This window comes from Lutra lutra, chromosome 13 (genome assembly GCF_902655055.1).
Source record: "Lutra lutra chromosome 13, mLutLut1.2, whole genome shotgun sequence".
In the NCBI taxonomy this organism is placed as follows: domain Eukaryota; kingdom Metazoa; phylum Chordata; class Mammalia; order Carnivora; family Mustelidae; genus Lutra; species Lutra lutra.
The window spans coordinates 80,941,199-80,957,027 of record NC_062290.1 but is presented as its reverse complement, the minus strand read 5'-3'; the positions used below and the strand labels follow the sequence as shown (position 1 = coordinate 80,957,027).

The following is a 15,829-nucleotide window of genomic DNA, read 5'->3' as shown; positions in this document are numbered from 1 at the left end:
GGGGGTGGGTGGGGTGGGAGAGAGAGAGCAGGGTGCTCTAGGAACGAAGAGAAGTTCAGTGTGGCTAGAGCACTGCATGCTAAGACAGATGTACCTAAATCTTGGGTCTCAGAAAAAAGATGACCGGAGCTCCAAGCTCAGCAAAGTACTGTGCTCAGAGTAACTTGAGTCTCTGTTTTGAGGGTCCCCAAGCCCACATTAAAAAAAAAAAAAAAGTTCTAAATGCCAAGTAAGTCCTTATTTTAGTTCTCTGGTTTGATGGAAGCCTCTCTATGATATTTTCAAGATCTCTGCATATATATGACTTTGTTCCACTCTGCAGCCTTCAGGCACTGAAGACTGAATCTTAATCTCAATCAGACTCCCCTCTGGCTGAACAAAAGAAAAGCTGATTGGATGTGTACATCCAGAGAAGGGGTTCTTTTTTCTTTGTTATTCTTGCTTTGTGACATCCATTTTTCCCAAGTGCATTTCAAAGAGATATGATGAGTGGAACCATCGGAGAGGAAGAGACTGAATGGATGGCCAGGGAGATTAGATTAGAAAAAGGACAATCCATGTTACTTTTAAGGTTAATGTGAGCAGACAAAAGAGAGTTCCTCTGGAAAATCAGGTTAACAGTAAGGAGATGGAAGAGGAATGCATGTTAATGGGGACAGGTGGGGAGTTGTAAAGGACAGTTAAAGAAAAGGAAGCAAAGGATAGAAGCTGGGAGGATTGAATAGGGGCCCTGGAGGTCCTAGAGGCTTCCTGCAATGGGAGCTGCTCCTGAAAGGGGTTCATCTTCATGTTGGGGTCTTTACAGCGGCCACTTTGAGAGGAAATGGAAGGAGCTGTGTCTTTCCCCCAGTCCTAGATCAGCCTATATCATTGCTCATGTGGACTTTGGACCACTTCCTCCCTCTGCTGGGTTTCCTTGTGTCCATCATTATGATGCAGCCAAGGTTATTTTCCTCCCTAGCCTCTCGCTGCCTCATGGTCTTTTTTTATTCCATGCCACCTATCTCTGGTCACCTAACTTATCTGGCTATTGGCTGAGATTTTGCATCCTTCAATGCTTCTGAAGTTCCTCCAGTCCCATCTCTCTACTTGGGAGAGATATGTTGAAGATATGCAGAAGTTCTAACTCATGCTACTTGTAAATGTGACCTTATTTAGAAATAGGGTCTTTGCAGATGTAATCAAGTTAAGATGAGGCCGTACTCGATTAGAGTGAGTCCTCAATCCAATTGGCCAATGTCCTTATAAAGAGAGAGGAGGCACATTTTCCTGGCAAGAAGGCCACGTGACCATGGAAACAGAGATTGCTTGATGTGATAGAACTATAACGTAAGGGACACCAAGAATTGGGGCCAACCACCAGAGACTAGGACAGATTTTTTTTTTTTCTTACAGCCTTTGGAAGGAGCATGGCCCTGCCAATAGCTTGATTTCAGATCTCTAGCCTCCAGAATTATGATAGAATAAACTTCTGTTGGTTTAAGCCCCTGGTTTATCGTGGTTTATATCAGCAACTCTAGGGAACTAATAGAGTTGCTTCTCTGTTTTTGTTCTGTTTTGTTTTGTGTTTTAGTGAACAGCTGTCCTGCTTGCCTGTCTCTAATCATCCTGGGGATGAGGGCATCTGATTTCCTTTTTGTGAAAGTGACCCTATCCCATCCTGTGATCCTGTGTGCCTCGCCAGAGGGTGGCGCCATGACCTGCTAGGTCAGTCCGACACACTCCCTGGAAATCTGAATCTTGTGCAGAGTGGCACTAGCTGGATCAATGGCTGGGGCTCACTTCTCTCTTTGGCATTGTTCTGAATGGACGGTCCATTCGTCCCTTCTCCCTAGATCCCTAGAGCAGCCCTTGCTCCTTTTCAAGACCAGAGATCAAACCCATAACCTTCCAGTAATTTTTTTTCATTTTCTTCTTGAACTAGAATTGATTTCTGATGTTAGCAATTCAAGAACTTGATATAGTGCAGGCTCTTCTCCATCCCACTCTCAGGAATCCATGCCTCTACTCCAGTGCTCACGCGGTGATCAAGTATGAGTCTGTAGAGGACATCCTTACCTCCTTTCCCCAGGAGGGAGAACTGTGTTTCTGTCTGTGTCAGTAGTGCTGGTGAATGTAGAGATACTCCCTTAATGAGTATTGAATGGCCAAAGGAAAGGAGCCTCCCTGGGGTCCCCTGTAGAGTTGGGCTTGCTTTGGTACTCAAAATGAAAAATTGATATATTTAATACTATCTTCCATCACAGCTCTTCCAGGACATCTCTCACAAACCCCTGAGACTAATACTCATATAGGGAAGGGAGTAAGGCTCTAGGGGGTGATGGGTGGGAAAATTTAAGGAAGTGCTCACTCTCATGACCAGGGTCATACAAGTGCCATCCTTGAAAGTAACTGCTTCATTAAATTTTGCCCAAATATGCACTTTTCTTAATTAAACTACCTAATATCCCAGTACTTCATTATCAAATCTGCAGTGTCTTGGCCAAAAAAAGAACCCACCCACATTGTTCCATTTCTTTAAGGAAAGGACAGATATGTAATAAGATGTGGTCAGTGCAGTGGAAAAAACATTCTAGGCTAAGAGACAGGAGAAATGGGTCTTATTTTTGAGCTTCTCTGTAATAGTTGTGGGATTTCAGTGATGTCAGTCTTCTGGGAGTCAATCTCATCATCTTTAAAATGGGAATGATAATAACACTTACTACTATTATTATATTATTTTGTGAACATTAAGTAATACATTTAAAGTAGTTAAACAGGGCGCCTGGGTGGCTCAGTGGGTTAAGCCACTGCCTTCGGCTCAGGTCATGATCTCAGGGTCCTGGGATAGAGTCCCGCATCGGGCTCTCTGCTCGGCAGGGAGCCTGCTTCCCTCTCTCTCTCTCTCTGTCTACTTGTGATCTCTCTCTCTGTCAAATAAATAAATAAAATCTTTAAAACAAACAAACAAAAAAATAAAGTAGTTAAACAATGCCTAGCTCAGAGCAGACATATAAACATTAGCTGTTCTTGTCATCATTTGATGGGCAGAATGGTTCTGAATTTATCTCTTTTAGTCTTTGGAAAGAGAGGGTAATGATGTTCATGCACGTAATTGTTAGGATCACTGGGTATCTCCAAATTAAAAAAAAAAAAAAAAGGTGAGTAAGTGAAAATCATGGATGGTTATCTCCATGCCAACAAGGCTGGTTAATCTGTGATGAAAGAGTTTGGGTTCAAATATCAGAGAATTATTAACTCTGACACATATTTGCTGCCTTACCTTGGGCAAGTCCGGCTAAGTTTCTAAGACTCCATGTAGTAATCTTTAAACTAGAGGTACCAATAATCCCTACCTTATAGGGTTCTGTGGAACTTAAATGGGATTATAGGGGCAAGAAATTTGCATAGATTCTGACAGATGGGTAGTGACCAATGAAACATAGCTGGTGTCAACATTGGTGAAGTTTCTGTTGAAGCAGGGGTTAAAATGGCAGTCGTCCGTGACTTTGAAAGGTGATTTATGGGAGCCAGTGGTCCTCTTCAGCAGGCAAGGGAAGGATATCAATCGGCGAAAGTAAGCTATAAGTGAAAATTGAAACTGTCAGATGGTGTGGACTCCCTGCTCAGTCTTTGGCAATTTTTCCTCTCTTTTTTTAATTAAAAGTTTTTGTCTTCTGATGTAGAAGTGGAATGAATCACTATGAACGTTGGCATACTCAGAGCCTACCTGGGACTAAAGCCTGGGAGTCTTCCTCCTGGGGAATCCAGCATGAAGACCTGCTCCTGGAAGTCACTCAGCACATCTCCCAGCACCATGGGCATGATGGCTTTGGATCCTGACCTGTTTAAAACCTAACTTTGGATGGGATTTTGGCAAGTGATTCTGAAATAAACTTTTCTTTTTTTATGAAATGGAGGTAATAACACCTACTCTAAAGGATTTTTTTGAACATTACATCAGAGAAAGTATTTCTAATACAATGCCTATACATAGAAACTCCTTTCTTCACGCTGGGCACTGATGCCTTGTTCTCTGGAAGCACCTGACTTTCTCAGACCTTTCAACCAATATTCGCCACTTAAGGAAACACTATGGCCCCGTGGTGAAGGGTGCAGATGCTGGAGTCATGCCACTCGGATCTGAGACTCAGTTCTAGTGCCTACTCTGACTTTGACAAGGTGAGTTAACCAGTCTGTTCAGGTTATCTATTCTGGCATCAAAATTGATCTCAAAACTTAGTTGTTTGTAATGACTATTGTATTCTGATCATGATTTAGTGGATCAAGAATCCAGGACTCACTGGGCAGTTGTTTGTGGATCCATATGGAGGCAACAGGTGGAGGATTCATGTCTAAGATAGCTTCTTCCCCATATGCCTGGTGTGTCATTGTTGCTCAGCCCACATCTGCCTCCTGTGACATCCAGGCTCCAGGACATCTACCTATGGTTTGGGCTTCTCATGGCGTGACAACTTCATGGTTGTTGGGCCTTTTGCACAGCTTCTCAAGGATTTTAGAGAGAAAGTACTCCATGAAAAGCTTCTCATGACCCAGAATCTTGGTCTCCAGACTCCATTTCTGCTGTCTTCTCCTGGTTCAACGAACTATTAAGACAACCTTGATTCAAGGAGAGGAGAATTCAGAATAAATGAAACAAGATGGGATCGGGAGGGAGACAAACCATAAGAGACTCTCAATCTCACAAAACAAACTGAGGGTTGCCAGTGGGAAAGGGATAGGGAGAGGGTGGTTGGGTTATGGACATTGGGGAGGGTATGTGCTATGGTGAGTGCTGTGAAGTATGTAAACCTGGCGATTTACAGACCTGTACCCCCGGGGCTAATAATACATTATATGTTAATAATAATAAAAATAAAAATAAAAACCAAAAAAAAAAAAAAAAGAAAAGAGAGAGAGAGAAGAATTCAACTCCATTTCTCAATTGAAGGAACAACAAAGAAGGTACAGCCATCTTTATCATACCCCCAAGCCTCTGCTTTCTATCTCATGGGACTTGAGAAGAACTTAATGAGGTACTGAACCAACAGCATTTAGCACAGTAGCTGACATATAATAATCACTCAATAAAAAGTGATCTGTTATGAATTATTTGCCTTTTCTCCAGCCATCCCTTCTTCCTCATGGCTGCTACCTTCATCCCTACCACTTATCCCCAGGGCACACACACAAATCAGAGTTTTGCCCATGTTGTTATGAAAGGATGAGGGAATAATGACATAGTCCTGGACATATGGTTATGGGTCATGATATGATTCGGACCTAGACAGTGGTCGTGGTGCAGGAAATTGGAAAAGTGGATGTATTCAGGGGCTACTGGAAAATTACATTAAGAGCTTATTGATTGATTGATTGATTGAATATTTGATGGGATGTGTGTTTAAGAAGAAAAGCTGAGTCAGGACAATGCCCAGGTAGTTGACTATGGTAACTGGTTGGGTGGTGGCGTGTTTCACCAGCATAGGAGACACAACATTTAGGTTCTGTTGGCTACTACTTCTTTTTGTTATACCCTTGTCTTCCCCATATCTGGACAGCAGGCAGACATCCTAGGAATTTACGCATTGTTCTTTCAGTAACTGGGAGACCCTGAAGCTGGTTGATGAGACGAATGACGTGAAACAAGTTGTTCCTTAGGCAGAGTTTGTGGTTTACAGTGATGCAAGACCGATGACTCTATCTTGTATCAGTTTTGGTCTGTTCATATTTAATGCTCTTCATGGCATTAATAGGACCTCATCTTTTGCATAGATAAAGCACAATTTTCTGGTAGAAAGTTTCAACTGTAAAAGAGAGTGAGAAAAACAACACTCTCCAACTTAATGAGAACATAGACTGCCCAGATTCCCAGGGAGAGGGTGTCTGTCAATCTGGTTATTATTATTCAGAGGTCCCATCCCTTTGTATCTCCATCAGCCTAGGGTGACATCCCAAATGAAGTCTGTCTATCACAGACTTGTCTTGTATCCTCCCTCCAGCGTGGTCCTCCTTTATGATCTTTGTCTAAACTCATTGCTCATAGCTCCACGCATGCAGCTCTGGGCTTCTCCAAATGCCCTCTGGCCAGGGAGGGCTCTTCTGTGATATTTGATCTGCCAGCTGGTGTCAAACAGGCTTGGTTTTTCCTCAGAGTAAATACACTGCAGACAAACTATAAAAAACACATATTGTGATGACATGAATCCAGATACAACATGATAGGCAATTTCCCCCTTCTCCTTAGTAGCCTTACTCTAGTTTTTTCTTAAACTTTGTAATAACGTGATCCCACATTTTATGCAACAGAAGATTTGGACCCTGTTTGGTGCATTATAATGGAGCAACAATAAAAACCGCAATGAAACTGTTAACAATTATGGTAACAACAGCAGCCAAATTTAGAGTGTGTTTATTACATGCCAGGCCTTGTGCTAAACGTTTTATGTATGCTTATCTCATTTAATCACCATTAGAATCCTTAGTGATGGGCAATTTTTGTGTCCATATTACACATAAGATTTAGATCAAATAATTTGCCCAAATGGCTAATATGTAGTGAAGCCGAACTTCAGCTCCAGGTCTTTCTGATTTGGTTCGCCTGGTGCATTGAGAATATTCACATGATACTGGATATTCACATCGGACTGCCCCGGAAGGTTTTTGGATGCGTTGGGTTTGACCTGAGCTTTGTCTTGATGAAGGACTTGCAGTCTAGTCTGGTTTACTTTACTGAGTGCTGTACAGGGCCCTGACATCCTGCTGGATGGGAAATGATAGAAACACATTAGGCAATCAAAATGTAAACTTTTTCACTTAAAGAGCAAATTGTGGAACACGTAGGGGACTCGAGATCCATCACATTGGAATTCAGCAGCAAGGGTAAAAGATCTAGGTATGGTAATAAGTTCAGACCAAGAGAATGTCTGCGGAGTGGTGATTTAATTAAAGATACAGGGCTAGGTTTCATACCCCCACTACCACTGACACAGGCAAGTGGCCAGGGCTCTGGAGGACATGTGACAATCAGTGCCATCTGCTAGGGCTCCGGGGGAGATTTGCAGAGACTTCTTGTTGGAACTCTTTTTTGACTAATATCTTAGAACCCATTCATGCATTTATTATGGCATCTACACCAGGCAGGAAATGTTAAAGAGCGATGAGGACCAAGCGTGTGAGCACTAGGCAATGGGACAACCAGAGAGCACATGCTCCTTACAGAACGGCAACCTCCACTTAACTCTAGTATCTATCAGGGTGTTCTAGAAGAAACCAGTTCTAGAAGAAACCAGAAGCCCAAAATGAAGTCATTTGCTCCCATGACAGCAAACCGAGGCCTAATTACAATGTCAAACCTGTCCTAGGAATGTGACCTTTCAACAGCCAATCCACAATTTCCAGATCAGCACTAGTGAGGTCATGAGCCACGAAAACCTTGTCATTCCCTCTCCCCCAAAAGAAAGATGTCCTGGGCAGAAACAATCCCCACCCCCCTCCCTTTTTTTCCTTTTGCTAATAACTTCCTTGACCCACCTACATGTCTCTAAAAACCTTCCCTATGTACAACTCCTCAGAGCATCTTTTTACTTGCTGTATGTAAAGCTGCCTGATTCGTGAATCGCTTAATGAAGCCAATTAGATCTTCACATTTTCTCGGTTGAATTTTGTGTTTTAACAAAGGTAAGCTGGGCATCAGAATGCCTGTGTGAAATACGTAGACCTGTAAATACTAGGCAAAATAAAGAAGAAAGTCCTTCTGGTCCACATCTGTTGGGCAAATAAATCCCATGTTTCTGGTTGGAAATACAAAATTTATTCAAATGTCACTTGCTCTAGGAAGCCTCTGTGTTACTTTTCTAGGGCTGCCATAACAAAGTACTACCATCTGGGTGGCTAGAAACAACAGACATTTTTTTCTCTCATCATTTTGGAGGCTAAAATTTGAAATCAAAGTATCAGTAAGGCCATATCCCCTCTGAAACCTGCAAAGGAATCCTCCCTCCCCTCTGCCTAGCTTCCTGTGATTTTACTGGCAATTGGTGCTGGGGAGCTGGGGACAGGGGGTGGGGAGGGAAGGAAATTTCCAACCCTCTAATCCCTTGGTAGTTTCCACAGATAATCAGCCCCAATCCTTAGGTGCTTTTCAGATGTCACTCATTAACATAACAAAAGATGCTCTTACTGCTCTCATCCCTTAAGAAATTCCAAGGGGCTCTGTTTCCCAGACCAAATATATATTTTTTGTTATAAATCACAATATTCCAAATATCTGGGGAGAAGGGTTTCTGGAAAGCATCAGAGAAGAGTTATTTATGCTAGAGGGTGCAGTCAGAAAGGATGAATAGAATTTCTTAGGTGGGAAGGGGAGTTGGGGATAGAGCACATTCTGGGCCCAAGCAAAGCCCAAGGCAGGGAGACTCTCCAGGCAAAGACAAGGCACAAGTCAAGCCACGGCCAGGTCAGAGGGCAGAGTGCTTGAGAAGAAGTGACTGGCAGTGATGGGGGCATGTCAGGAGGAAGGGTGAGAAAGGAGACTAGAAAATCAGGTAGGGCCATCAGAGGAAGGACCTTGAATCCCAGGGTAAGGACTGTGAATCAGGGTAGTGGCCCTGGGATGGGGAAAAAATTATCCTTATGAGGTTTTCTCATTTTCTCAAGTGGAATAAATAAGAGGCAAAATTTGGTCCACAGAGTCACGTGGACAGGTGTACAAGAGAGAGAACCTCTTTTGGTCCACAGAGTCACGTGGACAGGTGTACAAGAGAGAGAACTTCTTTTACTCTTCTATAACTGAAAGTAATTTCTGTTTTAAGCCACTGTTCTACTGCATGGTGATCATTTTTTTACCAGAGATATGGGTAAATTCTCCCCTTCTGGGAAGCTGGGTCTAAGTCCTGTGGGACAGATGTACAGGGCATAGTCATGCTGAGTGTGGACTCTGTCAAGATCCATCCTTCTCCTCTTCTGGCCCTGGCAGCTTACCAGGAAGCTGCTGAATCCTGCCATCTTCTGCACCACAGATCTTTCCACATGGACCATCTCTTCAGACCACAGTCCGTGCTGCCACCCACGATGCATTTTCTTGTCTTTGGGCAATTCTAGAAACATCTCTCAGCCCTGCCTGTCCAGACCCTGGGCTCTTGTAAGCTTCAGATGCCCTAGACCTATGCTGGGTTTCTCTTAATTTCTTGGTCACCCTGGGGCAGACAGAACCAAGGCACCTTCCTCAAACACGTCAATAATGTCCAACATGCTTAATTTGTTTCACTTTTTACCTTTCCTCTTCAGTTTGAATAATCATTCTTGATCTTAACATCATCAGTGAGGGGGGATTCTTTTTTGTAAATCTAACTCAGAGATTCTTAATATGGACGCCAATAGAATCTTAAAGGTCCGTGAACTTAGACGGGGGGAAACATGCAACCTTTACTTTTATTAACTTCTGACTAAAATGTGTCATTTCCTTCCCTTACGAATCTAAGCAACAAATCACATTGGTTTTAACAGTATCTGTGGTTTGTAAAATACAGAATAATAGATATTTTCATAATCACATTATAGTAATTACAGATATCCTGAAATATTATTGACATATTTTATATATATATTTGTGTATATATATATATATATATATATATATATATATATATGGCTCCTTCCAAATTATAGTAGTCATTACAGTATCTTGTTACTATTTCAACAAAGAAGCACATATATTACTCTATTACGAAATTTGAAACTGTTTTAATGAGTGTATTACTGTATAATTGGCTTCCTCTATATTTATATCTATTTCATTTTTCAGGAAGAATTATTTAAAAAAAAAAAACACCTTTGGGGTTCCTGGGTGGCTCAGTCTGTTAAGCATCACACTCTTGATTTCAGCTCAGGTCATGATCCCTGGGTCCTGAGATGGAGCCCGACGTCAAGGGGTCTGCTTCTCTCTCTCTCCCTCTGCCCCTCTCTGAACACACCACTTACTAGCCCCCCCCACATAAGTAAGTAAATAAATCTTAAAAAAAAGAAAAAACCCACAACTTTGAAATGGTGAAAAATGAACACTATAGTCTCCTGTAGAATGAGAGACAATCTCTAATGCTCCCTCTGCTTACCTAATTGTGCAGTAGTCTTCACCTTTCATTGCCTTTAAGCTATTTTATGACTCTACAAATTGAGCAAACGGACCAGTGGAAATAATCTTGTCTGGAGAGGTGAAATGTGTCCTGTAGAGGTATAGAAGCTCCGTCTCTGAACTTTCCCAAGGACCCAGCTGCAAGCAAGCTTTGCATGCACTAATACATTCATGTCAGCATCTCTGATCGCCTATATATGTCTGCTTTTTGGATTTGCCCTTTGAACTGGTTTTTAACACCTTCCAGATTCCTTGATTCACTAGTGCATTAAACGAATACTCGGGAAACCCATTCATTTTGCAGTTGTATAAGAGTTACGATTTGTGTTGTAAAATTATTTGCAATATGGCTTATGCATGGAAAGAACTATTCTCAGGTGCTGTTAGCAAGAGGGAATGGTCAGGTGAGCCAGCAATAGCAAGGGTGAGGATGAAGGAAGCAGAAGCATCACCTAAGACTTCAAAATAATTGACAACCTGAAAGAAGGAACGATCGTTTTCATCTGACAGAAAAGGAAGGGTCTAGAGTGATGTTAAGGGCTTTGTCTAAAGTCACTCTAGAATCCCAATCATCATTTTCCACAAGACTATGTTCCACAGAAAGGGGCATGGGGGGGTGGGTCACTGTCCACTTTGCACTGAAGGCAGAACCCAGGAGAGGCTGGGTACAGGCAGAGCATCCTCAGGCACGCAGCTCTGTATGCTGAGCAGCCATTTGGCTCCTCACTGTAGCTGTCGTTTTTCTCAGTAGGACCACGGCAGGGAAGTGTCAAGCTGGTTCCCCATTGTACACATCAATGTAGCTGTGTTGTTGCCGGTATATCTCTCTTTTTTTTTTTTTTTTTTTAATCACAAGTCTGGGCCTTCTGGTAACAGACAAAACATGAGCCTCTGCTCGCTTGCTTTCCCCTGTGTGTGTCATCGGTGTAATCAGGGAACAGGTGGGTGCAGGCGATTAATAGGGAGGGAGGGGACAGAAGGAGAAGGGATCTACTCAAGGGGAGGGGGGAGGCAGGAGTTAATTTGACCCTGAAGCTTAGAGGCACTGTCTCCTCCAGCAAGGCTGCCACCACAGTTATCGGTGGGAACAGCCTTTCTCTGGGCTCTCAGTCTCATTTCCAGTCTGGGCATGCTTGAGAAGCCATTACCATATTTATAGAGCTACCTGGCCCCACGGCACACGCATGAGAGGGTTAGAAAGACCTATCTATTTTTCCAGCTGTGCTGCTATCCTTGGCGGCAAGGCTGGAGGGAGAGAAGGGAGGGCCCAGTCCCAGTATTAAGACAGACGAGAATTAGCCTGCGGAGGCTGGCCAGAGAGGAGGGACATGCTGGCCTCCTACTTGTCTCTCCCAAGGGGTCGAGCTGAGCCAGGGTGGCTAGTGTTGATCTCTCAAGGCTGTGAAAAGGAGCATGGAGGACTGCTGGTGAGGGAGAGGATTGCCCAGGAGCTACAGTCAATGTTTGTTCGCCTTCACCCTCAACCCAATTCCCTTATTGAAATGCAAAGCTGCCAGCAGATGGTAGTGGGTTGGGGAGGGGGGTGTCTGGAAGCAGCGCCTGAAAGTGGACAGAGCATGAATTTAAGAGACAAAGAGATCTTATTAGTTGTATAACCTTGGGCAGATTATCTAATTTCTCTGACCCTCATTTTAGTCATTTGCACAAAGGGGATGATAATGAATTGTTGGGAGGATTTAATTTCAGACATAGTTGGATGTGTCTTAATAAGTGCTCCTCTTCCTTGATCAGGCCATTCTGCCCCACACTTAACAGTTTTGCCTCACATCATTACATAGGATGCTTGTTGTAGTGGTCATAAATGCCTGTGTGAATGTACCCACCCCCTCCCTACCTCATCGCCGAGCACATGTGTGCTTCTGTGTTCTCTCTCTCTTTCTCTCTCTCTCTCTTGCTCTCATGCACATGTGATTTTGTCCTAATCTTCAACTGTGCCATATCGACCTTGTCCTTTATACAAGTTAGTGGGCCCTGCAACTAGCAAAGTGGCTCTGATTCTCAGGACTGTAGTCCCAAATAAGGGTCCTGAGACATTTCTGATTGTGTCTCTAGGCACCCGGTGTTCCCAAGATCATTTGGTAACAATATCAAGGTTACAGTGAGAGCAATTGCCAGCATGCTTTAGCCCTTGCTCAGTCTAGCTAAACTCAACTATATTGGTAACAATTTGAGACTTTATTTCATCTCATGCTCTGACGGACTGATGAGCAAGAGAGAGCAAGCATCTTGAAGTAAACCTTTGGTTCCATGAGAACTCTACAACTGAGCCACAAAAGATACTATGGAGTCTTCATTTGGGACTATCTGTGGGTGTTAGTCACAACCCCCTTTTCCTCTTTTCCTTTAATTAGAACACCTGATTCCCAAGGGGGAGGGAAAATTTGGGTATCAGTTGAGAAAACAAATATATGCTGAGAAAAATATTTGCAGATAAAACGGCATCACAGCGGCATGTGCATATTATGGGGGTGGGTGGGTGGAAGTGGGTTCATGGCCATTAGAGAGGACCTCCGAGCACAGGCCTCTGGACAGAGACGCCAGGGCAAAAGCAAGAGAAGGCCAGATAGAAGGTGGGGAGAAGTGAGGTGTTCCCAGAAAGTACAGGTCACAGTGTGAAGATAAAAGAAAGAGAGAGAGAGAGAGAGAAAGAGAGAGTGAGCTATAGAACCAGGAAGCTAGAAAATCTGTCCTGACCTACTTAGTCTTCCCAAAAGTCCGGGAAGACTAATCTCACATCAGAATAGGCAACAGAAAAGGATCAAGTTTGAGTCCCATACAAATTTATTAGTGAAGGAAAAGGGGACCAGAGAGGACAATAATATCTCGATTGGCAATTTATTGGCAATGAAAGTATACCATAAAAACATACTCTAGACAGATGAAAACTGTGGGCTCAAATTTCAAAATGTACGAAAAGAAATTAAGGTAATAATGGAGAAATGAAAGAAAACATAAATCTGTAACAGAAACACTTAGTAATAAAGTTACAAACTCCAAAAGAATTAGAAAATTTTAAGAACTCTGATTTTAGAAAAAAAACAGTAAACTGGAAAGAACAAAGAGTGAATGAATGTGGTAGAAAATAACCTAAAAAATAAAGGTTAATAGGAGTAAAATTTTAAACAAAACAAATGAAGAGATTAAAAAAAAGATTTGATAAAAAGTGACAGAAATAGAAAACAGGTAAGGGCAACAAACATGTATATAATAGGTAAGAGCTCACAAAAATGGAACAGAAATCATAAAAACCACCCAACCAAACAACAGCTCTTTCCTGGCTGGAACCAGGGAGGGTGCAGAAGAGAAGACAAAGACGTTTCCTGCTATGCCAGAAACCCTTAAGAAACAGCAAAATAATTTTGCAGAGTTGAAGATCAAGTGTCTGAGAAAGAAGTCTGCCCAAAAGATTCTTGGAAAGGAAGGGGGAAGCTTATCTCTGAAAAAGCTAAGCATTACCGCAAGGAATATAGGAAAATGCTCAGAACGGAGATTCAAATGAGTAGGATGATAAGAAAAGCTAGCAACCTCTGCGTACCTGCAGAACCCACACTGGCACTTGTCTCAGGATCAGAAGTATCAGTTGTGTAAGCCCAAAGGTTGGAAAGGGTTGCAGCTTCTTCACCTTTGCCAGATTGTCAATCACAGCTTTGTTAAGCTCCGCAAGACTTCAATTAAAATGGTAAGGCTTGTGGAACCATACATAGCATGAGGGGACCCAAAGTCAGGAAATGGATTGATCTACAAGCGCGGTTATGGCAAAATCAACAAGAAGCGAATGGCCCTGACGTAACACATTGACTATTCAATCTCTTGGTAAATATGGCATCTTCTGCATGGAGGATCCGATTCATGAGATCTACTGTGAGAGAACGTTTCAAAGAAGCAAACGACTTCTTAAAGTCCTTCATATGTTCTTCTCCATGAGGGGAAGGAAGAAAAAGACCACCCATTTTGTGGAAGATGGAGATACTGGCAATAGGGAAAACCAGATCCATAGGCTTACTAGAAGGATGAACTAAGGTATCTACCATGATTATTTTTGTAACCTGGTCAGTTAATAAATGATGATTTTCAAACTGAAAAACAACCAGATAACAACAACAAAAAAACCAGCTTAAAACAAATTTGTTTAAAACAAAACAAAACAAAACAGAAGGATCTGTAAGCACATACTGTAAAGGAACACCATATCCTCGAGAAAAATGAACCAGAATGACCAATATCAAAACATTCTAAAAAATGCCTTGAGCTCCCAGGTAAAAGAACTAAGTCACTTAAAAAGGAAAGAAAATTTGATGGCTATCAGATTTCTTGACAGCAACACTTTATATCATGAGACAATGGAATGACATATTTAAGATACTCAAGGAAAGAAAACATGAGCCATATATTATTAATCCAGCTGAACTTACTTTCAAGTATAAAGACTGCAGACAAACTCCTATCAATAAGCAAGAACGCAGAAAATATTGTACCCAGGAGTCTTTCCTGAGTAAACTACCAAAGAATGAAGTTGAGTGGAGAGGCATTGACATAAGGCCTGGTGGCGAACATTAAATATATAGCTACCTGTAGAACAAAGTATGAATGATGCTTATAAGAGAGAAGGTATCCGCCAAAACAACTATATGCTCTGAAATTGTAGGAACACAGCATCAACTTTTAAAAAGGTGGAAAGCAAATAAAAAGTAAATTAAGCTCATGATCACTTTACAGTTATTACCTAGGAATAAAAAGATATTGTTTCAAATCAATTCCTGGGATAGAAGGTGATGAAGAAGAGATTATTAGCAAATTTTAATATTATTCAGAGTAGTAAACCAATAGACAATTGCCATAAAAAAAAATACCAACATAAAGGAGGCAGTTTGAACAAACTTACAAACTTTCTTATGCACTCTATCCCCCCTTAAAAAATGTAAAAATATAGAAATAAATAAAATAGACCAAATTATGAAAGACTATTTGTATAAAATATAATATATTTATAAATACGATATAAAGCATGACTGAGCAAAAGGCAAAAGTAACAATCTTATCTATAAGTATCACGAGCTTAATTCACCTCTTTAAAAAATTTAGATTCTCTAACAAAATAAATTGCATGCAATGCTGTAAATAAGAGATTTAGACCTTGAAATTATGAGATAGAAACAGGTTAAAAATAAAACAAAAGGACGGGAGCATATATACAAGGCAAATGGAAACAAAATAATATGGAAACAAATTAAAATGGAAACAAAAATAATCAGAAGACATTTTCATCACCCCAAAAAGACAGCCAACCCCATTAGCAGATAATCTTCAGTTTCCTCAAATCCTCCAGTCCAGATTAGTAGGGAACTAATCTACTTTATATCTCTATAGATTTTCCCATCCTTTACATTTCATCTCAGTAAAATCTTACAACATGTGCTCTTTTATGATTGTCTTCTTTTACTTAGCATAAAGTTTTCAAGATTCATCTATGTTAAGCATGCATCCTGTCTAGTCCTTTTGACTGCCAAATAATATTCTATTGAATGAATAATTCACTGCATTGATGGTTGCACAATTCTGCAAATATACTAAAGAACATTCTACAGTTTAAATGGGTAAGTTTTTGGTATATGAATTATATCTTAATAAAGCTGTCACCAAAAAAAAAAAAAGTATAATAAATCAAGGTTCACAGTCTGCATATCAGAAACGGCAGAATTT

General features: G+C 41.4%; 1 pseudogene; it reads left to right on the top strand.

Annotated features, from left to right (window-relative positions):
* Nucleotides 1–12,619: 12,619 nt before the first annotated feature.
* On the top strand, nt 12,620–14,148 carry LOC125083007 (60S ribosomal protein L7-like; annotated as a pseudogene).
* The last annotated feature ends 1,681 nt before the right edge of the window (nt 14,149–15,829 follow it).